General features: G+C 44.9%; 1 protein-coding gene across 2 annotated transcripts in view; it reads right to left on the minus strand.

Annotated features, from left to right (window-relative positions):
• Positions 1-1,705: 1,705 nt before the first annotated feature.
• The window catches only part of CLYBL (citramalyl-CoA lyase), a 231,246-nt gene continuing 220,004 nt past the window's right edge, over positions 1,706-12,947 (minus strand). The window contains exon 9 of one of the 2 annotated variants that reach the window (XM_080658596.1): positions 1,706-2,808. The gene's annotated coding sequence lies outside the window, so the exon portion shown is untranslated. The remainder of the gene's footprint in view (positions 2,809-12,947) is intronic. The other variant, XM_080658601.1, reaches the window with a different exon arrangement.

The raw sequence follows: 12,947 nt of genomic DNA on the forward strand, positions 1-12,947 counted from the left end.
GCCTAGGCCTCATCTTTTCCTTTCTCTTTCAAATAATAATGCCCTGGTGAAGAAAAAGATTTTTAAAATTAAAAAACAGTAGACAATTGTGTACGCGCTTGTCTCATTCTCCTGCTGCCACCATCCACCTCTTGGCGCCCCTAACCGCGGCCCGGTGATGGGTGTGCAGGAGATTTAGGGCTGTTGGGGTCGCATTGTAAACCCGCTTGCACCCTGGCTGATGAATCAGGAGTAAAGCTTTGCTCTGTAATATTTGTACGGAAAATGCAATGTTTGCACAATAAAGCTCTCCAGATTTTTAAGCCGTAGGAGCGAAGCCAGTTTACAATCAATGATAACAGGTTTCCCTCGCTGCCATTACCACAAATAGTATCTTATTTCAGCAAAATGGTGGCAACCAGCGGGAGGTCCAACAATGCAGATTTTAAGCAGAAAATTTAATTTTATATACAATTCACAGTTGTGTGCAGTGAGAAATATTTCTCACTGCATGAACTTTCTGGACTGGGCTCTAAGCAAAAGGAGTTTCAATTTCTGTAACGCCTTGCTCAGCAAACAATGCCCCTTAAGCACTTTCTGGTAAAATATGGCCTAAAATTACACAGGATATTTATTTGCAGCAATTAAAGGAAGCGGCTGCATTGCACACAAATCCATTTTTAATGTAGACGTTCAATTGGCCGAGATTTGAATGCTGAGTCTTTCTTGCTGAGAGCTGGGCTGCACCGCGCTCTCCGCCCCGATTTGCTCCCTGGTGAGGCCGCTTTCCGCCTGGGCTCATCGGTTTCCCCGTGGACTTGTAAACGCTGGGACGGAAGCCTACAGTGGCGATGTTGACACGAAGAACCCTGGGTTTGGAGGAACTGACTCGCAGACGGGGCCCAGAAAGAGTGTCGGGTACCCGGAGGAGAGGAGGGTCACAGGCCATCCCATGGATAACCGAGGCTGGGTCCACAGGGCGCTGGGCTGCTTTCTCTGGTTGGGGAAGTAGGACTTCCTCCTCTTTGTGATGGCAAGGGGATGCCATACACACACTTGGTAAGAGCAGGCCAAGACCCAGTCAGAGGGAGGAGACCGAGTCACAGGGCCAGAGACAGTCAGAGAGGAGAGGTAGAGTCAGAGGGGGTTGGAGAGTGGGGGGAGAGGGGGCGGGCGTGCTGAGGCAGAGGGAGAAGGCCGAGGCTAGCCTCCGGGAACAAGCTTCCCAGTTGAAAGGTGGCCAGGAACTCATGTTTGAGATGTCCATACTGAGGTCCAGTTGGGAGGAGGTAAATAGAGTGGCTCCTGAAAGAGAGGTAAGTCAGCCCTGCGCTAAGAGGAGCTGGGGGAGGCAGACAGGAGGGTCCTGCCCACCTGGTCTCACCCCTGGTCCATGCCAGAAGGCACCTCTCTGCTACGGAAGTAAAACGCCCCCTCCAATGTCCCTTCCCATTGTTTCCCAATGGGGTCTGTGGTGGAGCTCCCACATGCACCTGGAGATCCCTTCGCTCCCCATTCCTCACCCTTCCCACCCCTGCTGGCCTTCACCTCTTCCCACCTGTCTGAGCTCATGTGACCTTGAATTAATATTGACAGTTAATGTTGAGGGGGCAGCAGTGACTTAAATAGGAGCAACCCAGCCCTGTTGTATGTTATGGCAGGACCCTGGGGGCGAAGTAATGGGGGCCCTGTGCCAGGCTGCGGGGAAGGCAGAGCTGGGCTTAGTAACAATGCCACCACCCGTTTATTGAGGGCCTATTCCACCGGGCCCAGTCACCTGTCGCATTTAATCCACAACAATCCAGGAGGGCCGTCCTGTCTACCTAGGAGGAACTGGAGGTTCAGAGAGTGTTAAGTGACTTGCATAGCTGAGGTCACAGAGTTAGGCAGTGGCCATGGACCCACACAGGAGGGCAAAGTACTAGTAAAAGCCGCTCCACCATGTTCTCTCAGTGGGGGCTGGCGGGGCATCTTGGGAGCTGGGCTCCAGTCCTGGGAGAAGGGCAGTCGCAGGTAGCTCTGGCAGCAGGCGCCTGGGAAAATCAAACCGGAGGGCCAGAAGGTAAGGTTTAGGCCAGAGACACCCACAGGCCCTGGTTAGCAGTCACTGCCTGGCCCTGTTTAGAAAGTAGTTCTGAGTCTTAATTTGGACGCAGTTAGAAAAGATACTGAAGATGATGAGTAATGTCTGTCCTGAACCAGGTGGGGAAGTAGTGGTTGTTAGAATGGATCTGCCATCCTCGTTTCGGTGTCTCTAGGCTTTGAGGATTTTTTCTTCTGGCCCGTTGCTCACTATGTTCCACAAACAGATAGGAATCCAACCTTTTTCTCCCTTATTAACCCGAGTCCACAGCTTTGGAGTTGCATTTAGTCACAAGTCCTATCTGGGAAGAAGAATCGGGCATGCACAAAGAGAAAGCCAGAGAGTGCTTAATGAGATTTTAAAATCCAGAGAACAGGGGGAAGGTTTCTTTACTTCACGGATATTTATGTTTGGGACTGAGTATGGGTTTGGCACTGTCCTGAGTGTCTTATGAGATATTAACTCATTTACTCTTCTTAGAAACGCTATTTTACAAACAGGACAATGAAACCCAGAGAGGTAGGTGACTTGTCCAGGGTCACAGAGCGTTGTGAAGGTGAGCAGCCGGGTGCTGGGATCCACAGGATTAAGTCACAGCGAGCTTCCCCTCCATCCGTCGGGTGCATAGTTCGGTGCTGCTTTTCATGTGGGATGGTGCTGTCCGTGCTTGCTTCAGGCTTGTTTTCCAGGCCAGACTGTGAGCTCTGAGGGGAAGGGTGATGCTTTACTCTGGCACACAGGAAGAGCTGAAACATGAATACTGACTGTTAGTGGCACCATCGATTTTAGGACTCAGTCGCGTTTGTATTTGAGTCATTTTTCTATGTGTGTGTCTGGCTCCACCACTTGAGTGAGCTTCTAGGAGTGGACTCTGAATCACATATTCCTGGATCCCCAGCATTTAACACAGCACAGAGAAGAACATCTCTCATTTGTTCATTAATCCATTAGCTGACGCATTCAACGAAAAAAATTTTAAGGGCAAGCACCATGCTAGATGTCAGGAATGAACAAAGTAAATAAACTCTCAGCCTCTGTGGTTGAATTCCAACCTCACAAAAAATATAGAAAAATGATGTTGACATTCTTTAAATTTCACATGTCTATTTTACAAAAAAAATAACACCGGACTATTCATTCCCTCCTTATCATACTGTATGATGAAATAAAGATGCAAACACCCATTTTATTCCTATTTTACTTACCAAGGGCATTGGCTGCCCATATTAGTCAAATCGAATATTTAAAGTTAAGAGAAAGCGCTTTTGGTACAGAGCTGATGGGAGAGCATTGGGCTCCCCCATGCGAGGTAGGGCCGTTCCATCCTCTTTTGTTATATGAAAAGCTTCGAGCATTATTAAGCGATGACAGAGAATACACTTGGCTCCTGGTATTTCTTTGAAGGCTTGCCTGTAGCGTGCTGCTTGGGAGCAGAAATGATTCCACAAATGGCCAGGGAGCCACCCTCCCCCAAGCCGCCCTTCGCACCAGGCCCAGGTGTGTAAACAGAGCAGCCGGGCCCTCCGCCCTGGAAGAAGGAATTTTGAGATTGGACAGCTGGAGTGGAGTATTTTTCAAGAAATTTTTCCCTACCACTGAGGCAGTACCTCAACGTTCCCCTCGACTGCTTTTCTGATTCCCTGAGGCTGCTAATTGCATCCGAGATCCCTCCTTACGGAGAGGGAAACGGCTCTTTTCAAGAACCTACAGCCCACAGGGAGCCGGTGGCAGAGCGGGACCGGAACTCAGGTCACTTTCTTGTGCATCCCGGTGTGTCCCACTGCCCAGCACAGCTGAGCCAGCGCCCGCCCCCCGCCCTGGGAGGAGGAGTGGGTTGGCCCATGTCACAAGGAGCCCTGGGCAGCCGGTGCCCAGTCCTGGCAGCAGGATGTGTGAGCTCATATGGAAACTACCTGCTGGGGCCCCTCTAGTCAGGGTCTTGTAGGTATAATTAATCACAGAATGATCAGAAGCAGAGTTTTAACAGATTTCTATTTGTAATTAGCTCCATCCTGATTTTTTAAAATTTGACATATATTTAATGAAAACTTTGGAAATACAAACATGTAAAAGAAGAAAAAAAATCAATTGTAGTCTTGTCATCCAAACACGGTGATTGTTATCTTTTTGACATATTTTCGTCTGATGCTCTTTCTTTCTTTCTTTTTTAAAAAAATGTATCTGTATTGATTTCAGAGAGGAAGGGAGAGGGAAAGAGAGATAGAAACATCAATGATGAGAGAGAATCATTGATTGGCTGCCTCCTGCACATCCCCCACTGGGGGTAAAGCCCAAAACCCAGGCATGTACCCTTGGCTGGAGTTGAACCTGGGACCCTTCAGTCCTCGAGCTGCCTTCCTTCCTTCCTCCTTCCCTCCCTCCTACCCTCCCTCTTTCTCCCTCTCTCTCTCCCTCCGCTCTTCTATATTTGTCCTCATGAAGGAAGGGAGGAGAGAGAGAGAGAGAGAGAGAGAGAGAGATGAGAGAAACATAGATCAGTTGCCTCCAGCACATGTACTGACCGGGATCGAACCTGCAATCTGGGTAAGTGCCCCAACTGAGAACTGAACCTTTAATCCTTCAGTGCACCAGAGGATGCTCTAACTAACTAAGCCATCAGCCAGGCTGATGTTATTTCTTTAAAAAAAATGTTTTTATTGATTTTTAGAGAGAGAGGAAGGGAGAAGGATAGAGAGATAGAAACATCAATGAGAGAGAAACATCATCTATCAGCTGCCTCCTGCATGCCCTCTTCTGGAGAATGAGCCCGCAACCTGGGCATGTGCCCTGACCAGGAATTGAACCAGCAACCTCTTGGTTCCTGCGTTGGTGCTCAACTACTGAGCCACACTGGCCGGGCTCTTATTCTTTTAAACATCTTAGTAATCACATTGTAATAATAATAGCAACTAACATGTTGTCAGGGGCCTACAATGTGTCAGGTACTGTTCTTTATATATATTAACTCATTCAAGTCTCAACAATTCTATGAGATAGGTACTATTATCTCATTTCACAGATAATAAACTGAGGCACAGGGAGGCTAGTAACTTACCCAAGGTTACTCAGCACATAAGGCAGCCTAGCTCCAGATTCTGCAAATGCAGTTTGCTGACTGTTTTTGAACTTAATTTTATATTAAGTGTATTTTCTTAAGAAACACCAACTTTAATGACTGCCTAATGTTCCATCAAGTAAATTTCCCATGGTTTACTAAATCTACCTCTCTAATTTAATTGATGCAACTGCCAATTAAGTAGTGTTTGTGAATGAGGCTTTTTCTATATTTAGGGTCACAGAATTTCCTTTGAGTAAATGCCTAGATCTAGATTTAAAAGGCACAAGAAAACCGGCCTGGCTGGTGTGGCCCAGTGGTGAGTGTCAACCCAGAAACCAAGAGGTCTCCAGTGGGGATTGCTGGCTCAATCACCAGTGGAGATCATCAGCATTTCTCTCTCTCCATTCCTCTCCCTCCCCCTCTCTCTAAAAATCAATAAAAACATATATATTTTTTTAAAAGGTATAAGAAGATGACACTAAATCTGTTGATACATTTTGCCAAATATTTTTTGAGATTGCACCTTGTCACATTGCCACTGGCCCTCAAAAAAACGATTACTAAATTTGATGGGCAAAAAACTTGCATTACTTGTTTTAGCAGTTCTCCTGGCCATTAAATTTTTTTAAAAAAATATATATTTATTGATTTCAGAGAGGAAGGGAGAGAGAGAGAGAAACATCAATGATGAGAGAGAATCTTTGATTGGCTGCATCCTGCATGCCCAACACTGGCGATTGAGCCCACAACCCAGGCATGTGCCCTTACTGGAATTGAACCCGGGACCCTTCAGTCCGCAGGCTGGTGCTGTATCCACTGAGCCAGACCAGCTAGGACGCTGTTAAAAAATTTTAAAAACTTTTTGTAAACGTTTTTTCTTATGGCTGCATGAGAATCAAGCTCTAAACTACTTTTAGATTTCTTCCTTTTTGTTCCTTTTTTTGGTCTCAGACCTGGAGCTAGATTCTCGGTTAATTTGCATGTTTATTGTAAAAGATAATGACGAATAATTAGAAAAGAACTGGGGAAGGGGAAGAGTCAGAATAGGAAAGTCCTTAACTGTCCATCCTCCTTTCACTTCTGCTGGAACTACTGGAACTGGGGTCTTTGGGCACCTCCAGGGTTACCCTCTTAGAGAGAGAGGAAGGGAGAAGGACAGAAAGATAAAAACTCAGTGACACCACTTACTACAGGCACATAATAGAAGCTCAACAAATATCTGCTGGAGGAGCGAATGAGTGAATGTATTCTATGTAGGTCCAACATATGGTAACCTACCATCTAATAGTAACTATAGTTTTAATCATTGCATCTTATTCCCTTAGTTAAAAAAAAATAAAATTGCATCTGTGATCTTAGGTCCTGGCCTTCTTAGGATCCCCTAGGAGTGCCAACCCGAGGTCTTTTAGCCCAAGGCAGATAACTGAGATCAAAGCTTCCTACATCTCCCAGGAGGTTCTGGCCTGAGAGGACCAGGTCTCAGGTCACAAGGACTGGAGCTCTCTCTTTCCCTGGGTGACCTGCCAGCAGCCGTCCCTGATGGGAGAGGGGAGAAGTAGGCAGATTAGGGGGAGCAGGAAAGGTGCGGGAGGTGCTGTCCGTAGCTGAGGCAGAGTGAGGGTGTGTTTACAAAAATGCCTCAAAGGCCCACTGCGCCCCCAGCTGAGGTTTCTTAGCAGAAGCAGCCCTTGCTCAGCGTGGCCTCTCTTGAAGCCATCAGAGACGAGGCTAAGCTCACGTCTGCCTTCCTGGGACCGTGGGACTCACTCGGATGAGTTGTTATCTGACTGACATCCCTTTGCTTCCATGACTTAAAATTTAAATTTATTGGAGTGAATTGTTAATAAGATTCTGTAGGTTTCAACTGTACAATTCTATGATACCTCATCATTGCCACCCAATATACAGATGAGGTATCATAGAAAGTCACCGAAGTCAAATCTTCCATCACCATATATTTGATTTTTAAAAAATATATATACATTTTTTATTGATTTCAGAGAGAAAAGGAGAGGGGGGAGAGAGATATGATGAGAGGGTATCATTGATGCGCTGCCTCCTGCATGCCCTCTACTGGGGATTGAGCCCGAAACCTGGGCATGTGCCCTGGACCGGAATCGAACCCGGGACCCTTCAGTCCCCAGGCCGAAACTCTAACCACTAAGCAAAACCAGCTAGGGCCTTTGCCTCCCTTTTTAAAAATAAAAACGGTACAACGTGAAGCTTTATGGCCCAGGTGTTTTGAGTTCTTCAGATGACACTGGGGCAAGGATTGCCTTCTGCCTAAATAGTTTAAAGATATGTAGGAAAAATAAATTTGCAGAATATTGGTCATGACACACGATGATCAAACTTTTAAGTGAAGTGTATAGGGAGGCTGCCATCCATACACATGTGCCTTATTTTAAAAGTTCATTGTGGAACATTTCAAGGCTAGGCTGTCCCACTCTTCCGTGGTCAGTTGGGGATGTGAATGTGTACGAAATTAGAAAGCATGTCACCTGGGAGGAGTCAATCACCTGCTTTACAATTCACGTGGCCCAAACATTATCATGGAAACGTGTTTAAGTTTGCTTTTTAAAGTTTGGCATGGGCAGGAGTTCCCAAATCAGGTTACAGGTCCATACCTTAGGCTTCTAACGTACAAGCCACACCTTATCTTTCAGGGTTTTGTTTGGTTGTTTCCCTTTTTAGCTGCAAGATGATGGGTTAGAAGCCTTATGTGTCGAGTCTCGGTGGGGCCCCGGCATTGGTATTTATTTAACGCACAGGTAGTTCTAACATGCAGCCAAGGTCCAGAACCTTTGGCCTAGGTCCGTGGTCGGCAAACTGCGGCTCACGAGTCACATGCGGCTCTTTGGCCCCTTGAGTGTGGCTCTTCCACAAAATACCACGGCCTGGGAGAGTCTATTTTGAAGAAGTGGCGTTAGAAGAAGTTTAAGTTTAAAAAATTGGGCTCTCAAAAGAAATTTCAATCGTTGTGCTGTTGATATTTGGCTCTGTTGACTAATGAGTTTGCCGACCACTGGCCTAGGTGCTCTCTCATGTCCTTCTTTGGCACCAAAATGGTGATTTCTATTCTTTTAAAATTTAAATCAAAGTAACTAAGAAAATCAGATTCACCTCAGATAATTTTGCTCTAAAACATCTTCCTAAATTCAGAGATCTCAGAAGTCCTAAAATGAAACTTACTCCATAAGTGACCCAACCCCCATGAAGTATTTTGGGTAGATCGTATGAATTTGGCAATTTTATGTTTGCCCCCACATTTCATTATTTCTAAAAGGCGTTTTAAGTCAATTACCAAAACAAATATTTTTCACCTTTGAGAGTCAAGATGTGGTGGTCAAAGTTTTTGATTTCCATGTGGAAATAAAAAAGAATCATATGAAAATATTTATGGATAAAGATAGATGAGAAATGAAGATATTGAATCTCTGTTGTTAACTTGGGATGACAACTCCGTGTGTGTGTGTGTGTGTGTGTGTGTGTGTGACTCATGAGCCTCTGTGGGGTCCTGGAGGAGCAGCTGATGTGGGGGGTGTACCTCATAGAAACTATAGGGAGAGATGGTGGCAGATGCAGCCCTGGGGCAGCACGCTGCGATTTCAAGGCCATGTCTACCTAGGAACACTTCTTCTTGAAGACTGTGTCACCATCAACTTTTAAAAATGTAATTAAACTGGAGATGGTTTTTATTTTGTTGTTATGAAACCTAGGCGTCTGTGCTAAGGACTCAAACGACTATATCCCGTGTCTACCAAGTAAGATTATCTGTGGCAAAGAGAAGCTGAGGTTTTAACTTCTCTATGAATAAATTGGGAGACAGACCCATGTTTGGTGTTTCGATTAGAAATACAAGAGAAAGAAGTAACATTATCATCAGAAATGTGCAATCCTAAAGATATTCATTTGAAAGTTTTGAAAAAGTCAAGCTCCTGCCCTGGGGCTTCTGGGAGTTATGTACAAAATACAATAATTAAATTAAGCCCAGCAGTTAAAATTCCTCATAAAAAGAACAAGCTGGAGCGCTTCCCAATGGGGAATGCTTGACTTAAAAGAAAGGTTTTACTCCGTGGCCTGGAGGTCAACAAACTGGGACTCTGTGGGAATGTATAAAATTTCTTAAAGGGGTTCCTCAGCCTTTGTTTTGTTGAAAGAAAATAAAAGAGTAAAAGGGGACAAGTTTTGAAAATTAAAAAAATGAAGGTGCAGTCCTAAAATCATCGTGATTTTTATAAATGCAGCACCGGAGGCTATGAAAACATGCTCTTTTCTGAGTCCTAATCCAACACAGATGCTCTCAGAGAAGGAAGGAAAAAGACCAATGGCGCCATGTGAACAAACCTTTTAAAATGTCCTCATTTTCAGAGGTAGTGCATGCAAACTTGTGACCCACTCATTTGCTACTTATTTGGAAATTATTTACCTTAAATATTCTCATAAATATATTTCACAACTTAAAATTCCTTAGATGACACAAAGACTATCCGTCTTTTTAAAAGTTTATTATTATTATTATTTATGAAGCGTGGTTGTAAAAATGATTTTTTTGGAGTGGAGGGATCACATCCTACGTAATCTGAAATGGAATCTTTGTCACAATTTGAAAATATCTGGTTTTGTAAATAATCATTTATTATTACCTTTCTGGTATTATTCCCCCCACCCCCACCCAAAGGAATAAGATTAAGAACAGGATAGAAATAAAATTTTATCTCCTTAAACTTTGTACTTACAAGCATCATTCTAGGTTCTCATGTGAGTTTCAGGCTGCAGACTCAAATAATTTGTACTGAAACATAAAGAACCAATACCAATTTGAAGATCCTCATCTTCTTTATCACTTAAACAGAATCTGAATGTTGGCTCCACATTAAAACAGCATGATCAAATGTAGGACATTGAGAATAGCAGCTTTGGCAGCAATATTTAATTTTCTGAATAATTAGCAGCCTCATTGACATTTCTACTTTGATCCCCAAAGTACAACATGAGCCATCCTCTGCACTGGGGCTCTGTGCAGTAAAATGGGCTGATAAACTTCCCGTGCCAAGTTCACAGTAAATGGACTACAGAACATCCTGAAAACAGCCTAAGACACTAGACTTACTCCAAAACATGGACACGAAATTGGGAGCAGGGGGAGGGGTGAGTATAAATATCAGAGAAAAAAAAAAAAAACTACAGAATTTAAGGAAAAGTTTGTTTTCTTTCCTATATTTGTTAATTTTGCTTTGGAATTGTGAGGAGAGGGAGGAAGGTAAAATAACAAGAAACAGGAGAAGGGAAGTGGAGCAGACAACAGTAGACAGAGGGAGGAGAGTGAATGAACGATAATACATAGAACGATGAAGGCCATGGAGGATGGGGCCACACGAGTGAGGCCAGAGCTGAGAGGAGGCCCAGCTTGGTGAGTGCACCCTCGGCCCTTGAGATCTAGGTCCTTCATCCTTCCACTGGGTGGGACTCCTGTCCTTAGACCACCTACGACATCCTCCAGCCATTTAGACCAGTCTCCAGCGGACAACCTGCAGCATGTTTGAGGGACTGTTCAGTCTGGGAATCAATGGGGGCCTAGGCACCGCGCAATGCGATTGCGGCCTAGTTGTTTGACTTGTGATGAGCTCAAATATCTTTGCCCCGGTCAGGCACTGTCCCTGAGGGAGCCAGTTGTTGAAATACAGGCTTCAGCTACTTTCTCATTGTTTCAAAAAACTCGTTCAGAACTACCTTAGTGGAGAATCTAATGTGAAACCGTAAATGTAAGGCGTTCTCGGGTGTGGAGCTGTGTGGTTCAGTGCTTGTGTTTTGAGACTGTAGCTGTAGACTTGGTTTTGACAGCTGTGTGACCTTGAGCAAGTCCCCTGAAAGGGTCAATATTCCCACAACCCCAGGAGGTACACTTACACTGTATTTTTCTGTGTGAATGGAGCCCCCTTCAGCCAGCAGTGGGCACTGCATAATCCGCCAGGGCTTCAGTGTCCTCTACAAAAGCAGGCGCTTGGACAAAATGATAACGGCTTCATAGTGAAAGAAATTTCCGTGGTCCAGGAAAGGGACTAGGAGATTCTGAGCAACAACAAAAGAGCCACAAAACTCCCCTGGCTCGCGTACCGCTGTTGGAGTGTGCTGCCGTAGCCAGCATGTCCAGGGATTGGCCCCACCAATACGTTTTCCGGTGGGAACATATCCTTTACCTGCCAATAACAGTGAATGAGAAAATGGGGTTCACGTAATAGAAATTCACTTCCCAGCCAGCTTTGCTGAAGTGGGATTCCCACCCTGGACTGCAGCACAGTTTAGCTCCTGGATGGAAGTCATTTGGCCTTCACCGAATACCTGCTATGCACCAAGCATTAATGCTAGGTGCTTTTTATTTACTTTTATTTTATTTTTTGTTAGGCGCCTTTTACAAAGCAATATACTTATTTATTTATGGTTTTTATCTAGCTTTCTTTGACATCAATTCTTTTTTAGAGATTCTTTTTTAAAACTGATAAAATACACATAACATAAAATTCACCAGATGCAGGCTGCCCTGGGAAGGGCGAGACCTTGGACCAGGCAGTTGTCATTGGCCCAGGCAGAGGCACGGCCCCAGCTGGAAAGTGGGGTTCTCCCGGGGGGAATGGGTAAATTTCTGTGCCCATCACCTTAACATTGCAACTCTTTGTTAGGCAATTTTCTCCTTATAGTTGAAGAAACTGATGCTCAGAGAGAATAAATGACTTGTCTGAATGTAACACAACCCGTTAATTGTACAGCCAGGATCAAAACCGACGTGTCTGATAGAGGAGAGCCTCGGTCCCTAATTTTAATGAACACTTTGATCGAGCTCTTGCTGGGGGTGAGAGATGAGCAGGAGAGGAGGGATCCAGAGATGCATGGCAGTGCCCAATATTCAGACTATTCACACTCTTTTGGGGTGGGGGGGATACACACAGGAAAAGTGCTACCACAGAAATCCGATCCAATGTAACAGAAGGACTTGCTTGGGGAGGACCAGGAAGTTGTCTCTGGGGAGTTAGGGAGGCCTCACAGAAGTGGCCTTCAAGTTGTGTCTTGAAGAATGGTTAGGAGTGTGTTGGGCATGTTGGAGAGGGAGGGGTTGCTTATGGCTTGTATGAAGGAGCGACAGGCCCTGCAGCCAGACACAGTGTGGTTGCATGGTGGCCCAGGCCCCTTGAGAGAGGCAACGTGTTGCTGGTGTGGAAAGGCTGGTGGGCTCCTGGTGGCCAGAGCGCCTTCACACGAGACGAGAAGTTTGCACAGAGCTCCCCTGGAAACTGCTGCAGAAATGCCGTTCCTGGAAACCCAATGGAGGAAACGGACTCGCTCCTTTCCTCATCTGGGAGTTTAGGTATTAACACAGTTTTCCCAGGGAATCTAAGCCAGAAGTTCATGTTGGTTTTTTTTATGTTCTTCCTTCCATGGAATTCAAAAAGCCCGTTAAAAAAAAAGTTAAGCCAGATCCTTAGAGTGCATAGTCTTCTGAAGGAACTCCGCACCACAAAGCTATCTGAAATGGAATGTTCATTTTCCTCTTGGCTCTTTTGCCGTGTCTGAACAACTAAGGGAATTTGATTCATTATTTCACAACAAAACCAAACCCAGACAAACCAGCTCTTTGGCGTTATGTGGACAAAAACATCTGGTTCCTTTTCATTGAGTTCCTCTCCTTCAGCTAGATATTTTAACATCACAGGATGGTCGGTGTTTAGTCTCCCTTGTTTTTCATAAGCTGGAGTTTTCAATATATCAACTCTCTTATTTATGTAATGAAGGCGATCTCTAACATTCCTCCCAGGGTTAGGCTAATCGCTG

The sequence above is a fragment of the Plecotus auritus genome, assembly GCF_963455305.1.
Source record: "Plecotus auritus genome assembly, chromosome: 3".
In the NCBI taxonomy this organism is placed as follows: Eukaryota; Metazoa; Chordata; class Mammalia; order Chiroptera; family Vespertilionidae; genus Plecotus; species Plecotus auritus.